The sequence below is a fragment of the Aptenodytes patagonicus genome, chromosome 24 (assembly GCF_965638725.1).
Source record: "Aptenodytes patagonicus chromosome 24, bAptPat1.pri.cur, whole genome shotgun sequence".
NCBI lineage: Eukaryota > Metazoa > Chordata > Aves > Sphenisciformes > Spheniscidae > Aptenodytes > Aptenodytes patagonicus.
The window spans coordinates 6,594,924-6,608,125 of record NC_134972.1 but is presented as its reverse complement, the minus strand read 5'-3'; the positions used below and the strand labels follow the sequence as shown (position 1 = coordinate 6,608,125).

Sequence of the window (13,202 nt, the reverse complement as noted above, 5' to 3'; positions counted from 1 at the left end):
GCCCCACCAAGGTCCAATCCAGACCACCCCTTTGCTCTTCTTTCCTAGGCATTCTTTGAAGCAAGTGGAAGTTATTGCCGGCATGTAAGTAGTGGGGTGGACTTGGAGGGCATCCAGTCTGGGGAACTGGAGGGCACTTTGGTCCTCCCATCCCTTGCTGGGACTGGGGACATCCCAGTGACCAGTGAGGTCTCATGGTCTCTCTACAGAGGAGAATCAAAATCGGGCGAGTGAAGAGGGCTGAGGTAGGTACCATGAGTTCTGCTGGCCCCAGACCCTCCCTTCCCATGGCCACAACACTTCAGGGCATCCCAGTGCGCCCCAGTGCACCCCACTGCAACCCCAGAGAACACCCCCGCACCCCAGTGTTTTCCCAGGGCCCCCGTTGCATTCCCATCCATCCCTTTACAACCCAGTACACCCCAGTGCACCTCAGGATGCCCCAGTACACAGCCACGCACCCAGGTGGGCCCCTTCCCCAGGACCCCCACTGCTTTCTGTGCACCACCATACAAACTCATGTACCCCGTTTTCCCCCGGAGGCACCTTCCCCAAGGACCCCATTGCTTTCCCCTGCCTCCCAGTACACCCCAGTGCACCCAGGCGTGTCCCTAACCCTCCCTTTCTCCCCAGCCCCCTGTGGCTGACAAGCTGGTGGAGCTTGCGCGGCAGAAACGCATGGCTGCAGCCGTTGATGGCTAGGTGAGCAGCATCAGGGCATCTTGAGCCTCACAGAGGATTCTGGGCCCCAGGGGATCCCTGAGCCCTCAGGGGTGGGCAGAACATGGGTGTGGGAGAGGGAAACAGAGGGGACTGTCCATCATCCACGTCCCAGGGTGAGCTGGACAGAGCTGCCCCCATGCCTGTCCCTGCACTCAGTGGGGCTCTACAGACCCAGAGGGTCACCGTGCAGGCCAGGCAGGGGCTCTGGTGCCATACAGACCCCCAGGATCACCGTGAGGGCTGGACAGGGCTCCGGGGAGATTTAGGGGCATCCCAGGGTAATGACACACTGGGCAAAGGGCTCTGTGTGCCATAGGGGTCTCAGGAGAGCCACGTCCTGTCCTGGGTATATTGAGGGCTCCAATTCTCTTCTCCTTCCCCAGGTCTCTGCAGAGAGAGACGGTGGGGACAAGGCCCCTCTCATGTCCCAGCGGACGCTGGGGGTCACGGTTTGGGCTCTGTCTTTCAGGACCGGAGCTGGTGGTGACACCCTTTTCCTGTCCCCCTCCAGCAGCGTGAGGAGATGATCATCCCTGGATGACCCCACCTGATCCCCTGGGAGCCCTGGGCCATTTTCCTCTCATGATCAATAAACCCCTTCAGCAAAGCCACGCTCTGCGTGTGTGTGTGTTTGTGTTTCCGTGTCCACGTCCCCACTCCTCTGCCAGCGCCCGGACACCTGGGTCCTCTCTGGCTGCACCACCGTGATGAGCAGAGTGGCTGAGGGACCCCGAACGCCTGGGATGTCTCTGTAAAGGAGATCCCCTTCCCACCCACCACGTGCCCCTAGATAAGGGCAGGTTAGGGCAAACTGGAGTGTCCCCCCATGAGGCTGGGAGAGGCAAAGGGCAGATGGTGCCAGCCCTTGGGGCACCCAGTGTTTCGGAGGCACAGTGGGAAAAAGGTCCTTACCGGGGTTCTAGTGAGCACCATCCCCCCAAATAGCACAATTTGGTGTCGGGGCAGGAGAGGAGCGCAGGCAGACAGCCCGGACCCCTGGGTCCTCTGCCCCGGTCTGGGAGGGGCGGTGGTTCCCTGCCCCATGGACTCAGCACTCCTGGGTTCACAGGAGATTTCAGAGCCCCACACTGGGCCCATGTGCCTTCCTGGACCCCCAGCCCACACCCTTCTCTGGGGCACCCCCCATCACAGGTCAGGAAGGCATGTTGGGGCCACCAGGCACTGCAGAGAATCCCGCACGGATGTGTGGCCCAGCTCCATCACCATGGGAGTGGGAGAAGCTGGTTCCCTGGCGCTGAGCCTCTGTGGATCTTCCCTGATGTCAAGTAGTGGGGTTCGGCACCAGCTGCAGTTGGTATGTCCACAGAAAGGCACAGGTGGGGCTGCTCCCTCTAGCCCGGAGGCCTGCTCTGAGGAGCCCTGGTGATTTGGGGGGCTGGAGATGGCCAACAGGGCCAGACTTTCTCAGGGGAGGAGGAGGGCTGGGGAAAGACAGGGGCACGTGATGGAAATGCTGTCACTGAATCGTTACGGCCTCACCTTGGAAGAGAGCTCTGTGGGAGCTGGGCTAAAGCTCCTTGTCTGTGTGCTGTGCTTCTCCTGCCTCTCCAAACCCCTCACACTGCCAATGGCTGATCTCACAACCTCTCACGGAAAGTCCACACCAGTCTGCAATTGTTGTCCACAGGGAAGGGAAGGGAAGGGAAGGGAAGGGAAGGGAAGGGAAGGGAAGGGAAGGGAAGGGAAGGGAAGGGAAGGGAAGGGAAGGGAAGGGAAGGGAAGGGAAGGGAAGGGAAGGGAAGGGAAGGGAAGGGAAGGGAAGGGAAGGGCAGGGCTGGCACTCACTGGGTCTCTCCCTCTAGTCCCAGAGGCAGCTTTTCTCCCAGGGCTGTGGCGTTCACAAGCTGTTCAGCTTTACATGCAGGGAGAAGGCAGACAGATTCCACAGGCCTTGTTCAGGCCAGATGGTCTTGGAGCTGCTGCTGCTGCTGCTGCTGGAGATTCAAAGCTGTCTGTGCTGAGACACTGGCCCTTGTCCCCAAGCCCAAGGCATGTCCCCAGTGCTACTGATCAGCCACACCTGGCTCAGGGATGGGACCTCGGCCTGAGCACGCATCGACCCTTGGGGAAAAGTGTCTTGGTGTCAACACACCGTGAGAGGCAGGACAGTCTCTTGCATTTGAAGAGAGAGACAAGCGTTGGAGGAGTCCTTTCTTCTTCAGCCACCTGCATCCCATCTTGAACCGCTTTCCCAGGGGCCAGTCCTACCCTTGGGTGGGAGGGGAGCAGGGCAGGGCCCTGACTCCACAGGCTGCTGCTCTCCATCCTGTGAGGGTGGGCAGGAAAACCCTGCTTCCCAAGTGCTGGTGGGAGCAGGAGGACAGGCAATGCTGGGGAGGGGAACCACCCTCCCACCTGGCCGGCGTCCACTGCAGAAACAGCTTCTTTTGTCTCTTCCTCCTCCTTCCCAGATGGACCCTTTTCCACACTGTCAGCCTCACCCTTCCTTCTTCTCAGTCTGCACCAAGCGTCGTGCCCTGCACCTGCAGCTGTGCTCCCCCTCTGGCTGAGCCCCTCCTGCCTCCCACCTGCCCCTGCTCCAGCTCGCATAGCCCCAGCTGTGCCCACGGTGCCTCCAGCTCAGGACAGGTTTCAGTCTTCTGCCTAGGGATGCAGAGAGGTGCTTGGTGTCAGGATCGAGCATTGGCACCGGTCCTCAGCCTGTCTCCTGCTCCTGTTGCACAAGAGCTGCCACCTGGGTCAGACCAAAGCACCACGGAGCTGGTGCCCTGTCATCAGCAGTGACATACAGCCGGTGCCAAGGGAAAGTGTTTAAGAAACAAGGAAGGTGGAGAAGGATTTTTTTCCCCCTCTGTCAGTGTGGTGGGTTGACCTTCTCTGGCTGCCAGATGCCCACCCGGCTGCTCTCTCACTCTCCCTCCTCAACAAGACAGGGGGAGAAAATCAGATCAGCTCAAGGGTTGAGATAAGGACAGGGAGATGCTCACCAATTACCGTTGTGGGCAAACCAGACTCACCTTGGGGAAGATTAATTTAATTGCCAGTTAAAAATAGAGTAGGATAGTGAAAAACAAAAACAAAACTAAAAATACCTTTACCCACCACCCCTTCTTCCTGGGCTCAGCTACACTCCTGACTCTTCTACCTTCTTCCCCTGAGCAGTGCGGGGGGATGAGGAATGGGGGTTGCGGTCAGTCCGTAACACTCTGTCTCTGCCACTCCTTCCCCCTCACGTTCTTCTCCTGCTCCAGTGTGGGGTCCCACTCATGGGATACAAACTGCTCCAGCATGGGTCCTTTCCACAGGATACAGTCCTTCACGAATGGACTGCTCCAGCATGGGTTCCCCACAGGGTACAGTCTTTCACGAACTGCTTTAGTGTGGGCTCCCCATGGGCCACAGGTCCTGCCAGAAAACCTGCTCCAGCGTGGGCTCTCCACTGGCTGCAACTTTCTTCAGGGCACATCCACCTGCTGAGGCATGGAGTCCTCCCCGGGCTGCAGGCTGGGTGTCTGCTCCACCGTGGACCTCCATGGGCTGCAGGGGGACAACCTGCATCACCATGGTCTTCACCATGGGCTGCAGGGGAATCTCTGTTCCGGTGCCTGGAGAGCCTCCTCCTCCTCCTCCTCCTTCTTCACTGACCTTGGTGTTTGCAGGGCTCTTTGCCTCACATTTTCTCACTCCTGTCTCCCAGCTGTCCCCAAGTTCTGCCCTGGGGACTCACCCAGCAGCATCTGGGAAGGTTGGTTGTGGGGTGCACCCAGCTGTCATGCTCTGGGGCTGCCTGGAAAGGGGCAGCTGATCACCTCTGCCTCAGCCCAGACTTTGTTCTGTTTCCTCCTACAGTTCTTGGTCACATGCTAACAAAAAAAAAAAAACAAAAACCCAAACCAAAACCAAACGAAAACCCACCCTCCCAACCCAGCCTTTGTGCAAGTGTTTCCCAGTGCAGAGCGATTTCAGAGCAGAGAGGGTTGAATTTAAATGTCTAAAGCCCTTTTGAACACCTTCACAGGCTTTAGCAGTGTTTAGACATAGTCATGATGGTTTTACCTTAAATAGTTTCATCAATGGTGAAAAAAAGAAAACATTTCCCAGGGGAGAGAGGAAACCTCTCCGTTTCTCCCATGGGCTCTGCTGTCTCCACACCTTTGGCCCAATGAAACGCTAATGATGTCCAGGCCTCCCTTCCCAGAGGCTGAAGGAGTGCAATCACAGCCGCCATCCACCCACCCACCCAGGAAACCACAGACCTCTTAGTCTAAGCTCAGCACGTGGAAGAATTACAGAGCAGATCACCCTGGGTGCTACTGAAAGGCATTTAAAGGACAATGCAATCATCAGCACAGTCAACGTGGCTTCACAAAGGGTAAATCCTGTTTAACTAGTTCGATATCCTTCTACGATAAGGTCACCTGACTGGTGGATGAAGGGAAGGCGGTGGATGTGGCTTTTCTAGAGTTTGGTAAGGCTTTTGATATTGTCCCTCACAGCATCTTCTGGACAAGTTGTGCAGCTGTGGGATGAGCGGGTTCACGGTGCGCTGGGTGAAGAACTGGCATTCACTGCAGTGAATGGGGCTACATGTGGCTGGCGACCGGTCACCAGCGGTGTTCCTCAGGGCTCAATCCTAGGGCCAGTGCTGTTCAATACTTTGATCAATGATCTGGATGTGGGATTTGAATGAACCATTAGCAAGTTTCCTGATGATACTAAATGGGGAGTGGCTGTTGACTCTCTCAAGGGACAAGAGGACACAGCCAGTCGAAAGTGATTATCCTACTGTATTCAGCATTGTTGCGGCCTCACCTGGAGTACTGTGTGCAGTTCTGGGCCCCACCATCTGGGAAGGATGTGAAGGTCCTCGAATGCGTCCAGAGGAGGGCAACAAAGCTGGTGACAGGGTTGGAAGGCACAGAATCGTAGAATCGTTTAGGTTGGAAAAGACCTATAAGATCATTGAATCCAACTGTTAACTAGCACTGCCAAGTCCGCCACTAAACCATGTCCCTAAGCACCACATCTACACATCTTTTAAATACCTCTGGGGATGGTGACTCAACCACTTCCCTGGGCAGCCTGTTCCAGTGCTTGACAACCCTTTTAGTGAAGAAAGGGTTGTCCTCTGAGGAGTGATTGGAGACTCTGGGTTTGTCTAATTTGGAGAAAAGGAGGCTGAGGGGCGACCTCATAGCTCTCTACAGCTTCCTGAGGAGGTGAAGTGGAGAGGGAGGTGCTGATCTCTTCTCCCTGGGATCCAGGGACAGGATGCATAGGAATGGTTCAAAGCTGCATCAGGGGAGGTTTAGACTGTACATTAGGAAGCATTTGTTTGCCGAGAGGTTGGTCGAACACTGGAACAGGCTTCCTAGAGAGGTGGTCAATGCCCCATGACTGCCAGCGGTTAAGAGGCATTTGGACAATGCCCTTAACAACATGCTTTAACTTTTGGTCAGCCCTGAGTTGGTCAGGCAGTTGGGCTAGATGATCACTGTAGGTCTCTTCCAACTGAAATATTCTATTCTGTTCTGTTCTATTCTATTCTATTCTATTCTATTCTATTCTATTCTATTCTATATATAGTCTCCATAAACCTGTTTTCCAGACTCTCCGTGGCTCCAGCCATTTGCAGAAGGGCACTTAACCAGCAGGGTCTTGCCCAGATCCAGAATCATAAAGTAGTTTATGTAAGAGGGAAACTCCAGAGGTCCTCTAACAGTCCTTTGTGTTCAAAGGTGGGCTGCAGTAGATTCATTTGTTCAGGGTCTTGTCCAATTGGGTTAGGAATGTTTCCAAGGATGAGGCTCCACAGCCTCTCTGGCATCCTGTTCCATTGTTTGACCACACTCATGGTGGGGGACAGGGCACAGAGATCTAAAGTCTAATTAATTTCCTGTGTTGCAACTCCTGCCTGTTGCCTCTTGTCTTTCCATTGTGCACTGCTGAGAAGACCCATTTATTACCTTCTGGGAAGAAATGGGCTCAGAGGAGGCCGAGGGCTGGGCTTGGAGTAAACGGTGGCTCCAGCACCAAGTCCTCGTTGGCCAAGCGCTGGGTGCCATGAGTGTAGGCAGGGTGACCTGGCCATGTGTGGGGCCTGGCCACCGTGCTTAGCACCAACCAGAGCCTGTGGGAGCTAGGACTTGGAGAAAATTATTTTGGTGACGCTGGACTGCAGCTGCTGTGCAAGGGGCTGAAGCAATCCATCTGCTGGCTGGAGATGGTGGGATGAGGGACTCAGGGCCTCTTGGGGCATTTCCCTGGCTGCCTTGTGGGCAGCCCTTGATGGGGTCTGGGCCGTGGGTGAGGCTGGTCAGCTGCTGCCTGCAGGGATGGGGAGAGGCTGCTATCGAGGTGAGCCTGCAGCACTGGGTCCCTGCTCATCCCGTGCTCCCTGCCTGCCTGCCCGGAGAGCAAGAGGAATGTGTGAAAGGGGCAACCCTCCAGGCACCTGTTTCCCCAGCCCTGGTGTCTGCTGAGTCCAGGGTGTTCAGTCCCACGTGAGCGGGCACCGGAGGAGGGCAGAGAACAAGTCCCTCTTCTGCCAGGCCTGGGCCACTCAGCTCCCTCACAGTCCTTGCCTTTACTCACATCGCCACCCGGGCTGCCATGCCAAACATCGGGGCTCTTGTGCAGGCCCTGTGTTGTCTCTGCCAGCTCTGCCTGGATTGTTTGAGCCATGCGGGGCATCTCCTGTGGCTCTAGAGCGCTCTGCCGAGCCATGGGAACGCAGCCGCACAATTACCGCTACAGTGGTGGGATGACTAGCATGCACACTGCGATGACTTTGCAAACAAAACAAATTGCCCGGAAATTCCCATTTCTTGTCTGTAGCCTTGGGAGGTGCCCAGTGCCTGGGGAAGCTCAGGGTCAGGGACTAGTGGGACTGAAATGGGAAGGCTGGTGAGCGGGTGCGTCTGTCTCTTGGTGGCTGTGACAATCCCACAGCTCCTCTTTGTGTGCCTCCCCTGCAGGCTGCAGTGCTGCCAGATCACCAGCACCGGCTGCGGGGACCTGGCCGCTGTGCTCAGCACCAGCCTGAGTCTGCGGGAGCTGGACCTGGCTGATAATGACATTGGAGATGCTGGGGTGCAGCTGCTGTGTGAGGGGCTGAAGCATGCCTCCTGCCGGCCGGAGAGACTGCGGTGAGGGACCCGGGGCTCCCTGAGGATTTTCACGTGCTGTTAACACTCCCTCTCCCATCAGGCCTTTTTCCCACAGCCTTCTTGGCCCCCAGCTGCCAGGATGGAACAAAACTGCTGTTGTAGAGGGCGTGATGTTCACACTTGGGACGTTTTGGGTTGCTTTCCTTTTGGCTTACCTTTGGTCTTGTGCTACGGACTGGAAGCCTACAGACAGCTGGAGCACATTAGTTGTGCTCCCGGGGCACAACTTCTGGGGCCAGCTCATCGCAGAGGAACCCAGTTCCCACCCTCTGAGGCTGCTCCGCAGGGTGAAACAGAGCACAACAACTGGGCCAGTGCAGAGGTGTATCTCAAAAACACGCCACTGACAGGAGTGAAAAGACTCATGGAACCACTCAAAGAGAAAGTGCCCCTGCCATTTCCTTCCACTACTGCCACTCTGTCTGCTGATCTGTGTGACCCCTGGCTACCTGGGCACGGCTAGTTAGCCGTCTCCAAACACATGCCTTGGTGTTTCCAGGCAGTGCCTCTTGCTGGACCGTGCATTCTGAGCCATGCTTCTCTGTCACAGTCCCCACTGTGAGGACACTCTCTTGGGATCCCTTTGCCCAAGGAAGCTTCAAAACCCAACCCAGAAGAAAGGGTTCTCTGAACCAGGAGGTACATTTTTCCCATCTCTGTTCCCCCTAGACTGCTGTAGGCAGCACAGACCCCCATTGGTGTGGCTGTACCTGGGAGCCAAGGCTGGGGGCACACGTGCAGAGAGACACCGCACTTCTCTGCGGCACACTCACACAGACACGAGCGCATCACATTGGCAGTCATTCCTCAGCCCTGCTCAGCACCAAGGAGCCTCACTGCCATGTCACTGCAGCCGGCTGCCTGGGGCTGCAGCTGGGTGCTGGGATGCCAGGCGGTGCTGCTGTGGGTTTCTCCCCCTGGTGCCACAGGGTTTGGCACTGCTGTGAGCGGCTGAAAGTGAATGTGGCTGCGGAGTGACCCACTGGTGCTCAGTGCCAGCCCTCTCTACCACAATTCCCCTCCTCCATTCCACGTGCCAAGCAGTGGTCACCCCTCACTGTCTTCCCAAGGGGCTCTTCATTCACTTCCCAGAGCCCCTGACCAAATCTGCTCTCCAGGCTCCTTCTGGTCCTGAGAGAGCATCTCCCAGACCCTTCTGGCTTTGCTGCTCTTCAGCGCCCTGGTGCGTAAGGAAGGAGGAAAGTGCTCTGGGAACTGTAAGGAAGTCCAAACTCCCAGGCAGTTGTGGAAGGCTGGGTTGCCTTCCTCATTTCCCATCTCATGTGCTGTAAGCCTCAGTGGTGAGGCTAGTGTCAGTGTCAGAAACACCTGTAGGAAAATTATGACGACAACAAAGCTATGTACTGGAATATCTTCCAGGTGCACCTCATGGCACCAGCCCAGCAGTATGCAGCCTGCCATGGAAATCTTGCAGGAGATATTAATGAAATTCTCTGAAACACAGCATGGCCTCAGAGGCAAGAGTGGAGTCAGAGAAGGGGGATCCATGAGAGGGGCTGTGAGAGCGGCAGATTAGTTTTGTAACTCAGATTTCAAGATTGATCAAGCAGTCAAGGACAGAGATGTTTTTCTTCTTGACATTTATCCAGAACAAATCAGGTTATTCCCTCTCTCTTGTCAGAAGAGAAGAAGCTGCAGTACTCATATTCACAAAACCTCAGAGGAGTTGAGGTTGGAGTGGACCTCTGGAGAACTTGCAGTCCAATCCTCCTGCTCAAAGCAGGGTCAGCTAGGGCAGGTTGCTCAGGACATTGTCCCATCAGGTGTTGGATATCTCTAAAGATGGACGCTCCACAAGCTCTCTGGGCAGCCTGTGGCAAGGTTTGACCACCCTCACAGTGAAAAACCATTTTCTTATGTTTAAATAAAATTTCTTGTATTTAAGTTTGCGCCTATTGCCTCTTCTCTATTCACTGGTTACCACTGAGCAGAGCCTGGCTCCATCCTCTTTGCACCCTCCCTTCAGGTATTTATACGCAATGATGAGCCTGAGCCTTCTCTTCTCCAAGCTAAACAGTCTCAACTGTCTCAGCCTTTCTTCATACGTGAGGTGCTCCAGTCCCTTAATCATCCTTGTGGCCCTTTGTTGGACTCTCTTCCAGTATGGCCATGTCTCCCTTGCACCGACGAGCCCAGGACCGGACACAGCACTCCGAGTGTGGCCTCACTCCAGTGCTGAGTAGAGAGTGTCCTGGTTTCCGCTGGGATAGAGTTAATTTTCTGTCCAGGCCTCCCTTCCCAGGGGCTGAAGGAGTGCAATCACAGCTGCCATCCACCCACCCACCCAGGAAACTACAGACCTCTCTAAGCTCAGCACGTGGAAAAATTACAGAGCAGATCACCCTGGGTGCTATTGAAAGGCATTTAAAGGACAATGCAAACATCAGCACAGTCACCATGGCTTCACAAAGGGTAAATCCTGTTTAACTAATTCGATATCCTTCCACAATAAGGTCAGCTGACTGGTGGATGAAGGGAAGGCGGTCTTCACTCTCAGTGGCTCTACAGCCCAGGTCCAAAATTGAAAACATCCAGCGACTGGTTCCACACCAAAGTTTCCACAACTGAAAGCTCTTGCTAGCCCTCACCTTCCCTTGGCAGCCCTTCCACAGACCAACAGACACTGGGGCTCTGAGATTGCCTAGCCACCTCACTGTGCCAACGTTCCATTTCAGCGTCTCCAGAGCCCAGCTCCAAAACTGAAAACGTCCAGCATCTGCTCCCACAACATAGGTGCCAGGAATGAAACCTGTTGCTGGCCCTCACCTTCCCTAGGCAGCCCTTCCACAGACCCACAAACACTGGGCATCTGAAGCTTTCCAGCCACCTCACTGTGCTGATGTTCCCCCTCAGTGTCTCCAGGGCCAAGCTCCAAAACTGAAAACGTCCAGCTACTTTTCCCATGCGAAAGCTGCCAGGACTGAAAGCTGTTGCTGGCCCTCACCTGCCCTTAGCACTCCTTCCACACACCCACAAACACTGGGGCTTGGGATTGCTAGCCACCTAACTCTCCCAACATGCTCTCTCTCAGCGCCCACAGAGCCCAGCTCCAAAACTGAAAACATCCAGCAACTGCTCCCACAACAAAGGTGCCAGGAATGAAAGCTCGTGCTGGCCCTCATCTTCCCTTGGCAGCCCTTCCACAGACCCACAAATAATTGGGCTCTGAGCTTGCATAGCCACCTCACTTTGGACGTTCCCTCTCAGCATCTCCACAGCCCAACTCCAAAACTGAACATGTCCAGCTACTGTTCACATACCAAACGTGCCAGGAATGAAAGCTGTTGCTGGCTCTCACCTTCCCTTGGCAGCCCTTGTACAGCCCCACAAACTCGGGGGATCTGAGCTTGCCTACCCAACTATGTGTGACGACATTCTCCCTGACCTTCGCCACAGCTCAGTACTGAAATCAAAAATGTCCAGTGAGTGCTCCCACACAAAAGGTGCCAGTACTGAAAGCTGTTGCTGGCCCTCATCTTCCCTTGGCAGCCCTTCCAGAGACCCACAGACACTAGGGTTCTGAGCTTGCCTAGCCACCTCACTGTGCCAACATTTCCTCTCTGTCTCGCCTCACCTCAGTTCCAAAATTGAAAATGTCCAGCGACTGCTGCCACATGAAACATGCCGGGACTGAAAGCTGCTGCTGGGCCTCACCTGCCCTTGGCAGCCCTTCCACACACCCTGTCCTGGTTTCAGCAGGGACAGAGTTAATTTCCTTCCTAGTAGCTGGTACAGTGATGTGTTTTGGATTTAGGACAAGAACAAAGTTGATAACGCACCGATGTTTTAGTTGTTGCTAGGTAATGCTTACACTAGCCAAGGACTTTTTAGTTTCCCACGCTCTACCGACTGAGAAGGCTGGAGGTGCACAAGAAGCTGGGAGGGGGCACAGCCAAACTGGCCAAAGGGACATTCCATACCATGTGACGTCATGCTCAGTACATAAACTGGGGAAAGCTGGGGGGGGGGGGGGCCGCTGCTTGGGGACTGGCTGGGCATCGGTCGGCGGGTGGTGAGCAATTGTACTGTGTATCACTTGCTTTGTGTATTATTATAATTATTATAATCATATTAGTATTTTCATTTTATTTCAATTATTAAACTGTTTTTATCTCAACCCACGAGTTTTTCTCACTTGTGCTCTTCCAATTCTCTCCCCCATCCCACCGGGGGCGGGGAGGAGTGAGCGAGCGGCTGCGTGGTGCTCAGTTGCCGACTGAGGTTAAACCACGACAGTCCGTTTTGGCGCCCAACGTGGGGCTCGAAGGGTTTGAGATAATAACAGATTAACCGGAGTGTATTAAGGAACTTATATCTGTTAACAGTTGTGGGTCACAATGTTGGTTGCTCTGTTCTCGATATTGATTTGTATAATCTGCATCGTGCTCTTTTTCCTGCTGTACATGTTAAAGATTGGTGTTGGTTTTTGCAGTTTGCTGTGGTCTGCAGTAAATAGTGATGTCTCGCTTGTGAGGTTTGTTTTTAGAACATTGACCTTGACGTTAGTGTGGTATGTAAACTTCGCAATGAAGCCGTTACTGTACCACGGAGACCATTTCGTGGAGACAACTAGCAGTTGCAGTAACTTTTCTGAGAGTTTTTTTACAGAGGAAATACAGAATGGCAGTGTCACCACCTTCTTCTATGATGTTTCCTCCTTCGTTAGAGTAACTTTTCAGTATTTTGAACAGCCTTGGGCAGTTAAGATACTTCTATTGGTATTTCTTTGGAATATTGTTTCGGTTTTGTCTAAAGTTGATAAGCAATTTAAGAATATCATCCAGAGATCTGCCCTATAGAATCTTTTCTTGTTGCCCTTGATGTCCCTGGCCAGATTTAATTCTATCAGGGCTTTAGCTTTCCTAACCTGATCCCTGGATGCTCGGACAATTTCTCTGTATTCCTCCCAGGCTACCCGTCCTTGCTTTACCCTCTGTAGGCTTCCTTTTAGTGTTTGACCTTGTCCAGGAGCTCCTTGTTCATCCATCCATCTCCTGGCATTTTTGCCTGACTTCCTCTTTGTTGGGATGCATCGCTCCTGAACTTGGAGGAGGTGATCCTTGAATATTACCCAGCTTTCTTGGGCCCCTCTTCCCTCCAGGACTTTGTCCCATGGCACTCTACCAAGCAGATCCCTGAAGAGGCCAAAGTCTGCTCTCCTGAAGTCCAGGGTAGTGAGCTTGCTCTGCGCCCTCCTCGGTGCCCCAAGGATCTTGAACTCCACCATTTTGTGGTCACTGCAGCCCAGGCTGCCCTTGAGCTTCACGTTCCCCACCAGCCCCTCCTTGTTGGTGAGAACAAGGTCCA

General features: G+C 54.3%; 1 long non-coding RNA gene across 1 annotated transcript; it reads left to right on the top strand.

The window, feature by feature from the left end:
• Nucleotides 1–216: 216 nt before the first annotated feature.
• On the top strand, nucleotides 217–1,307 carry LOC143170467 (uncharacterized). The gene is made up of 3 exons (XR_012997052.1): nucleotides 217–245; nucleotides 634–702; nucleotides 1,193–1,307. It is a non-coding gene; the product is annotated as an uncharacterized LOC143170467 (long non-coding RNA).
• The last annotated feature ends 11,895 nt before the right edge of the window (nucleotides 1,308–13,202 follow it).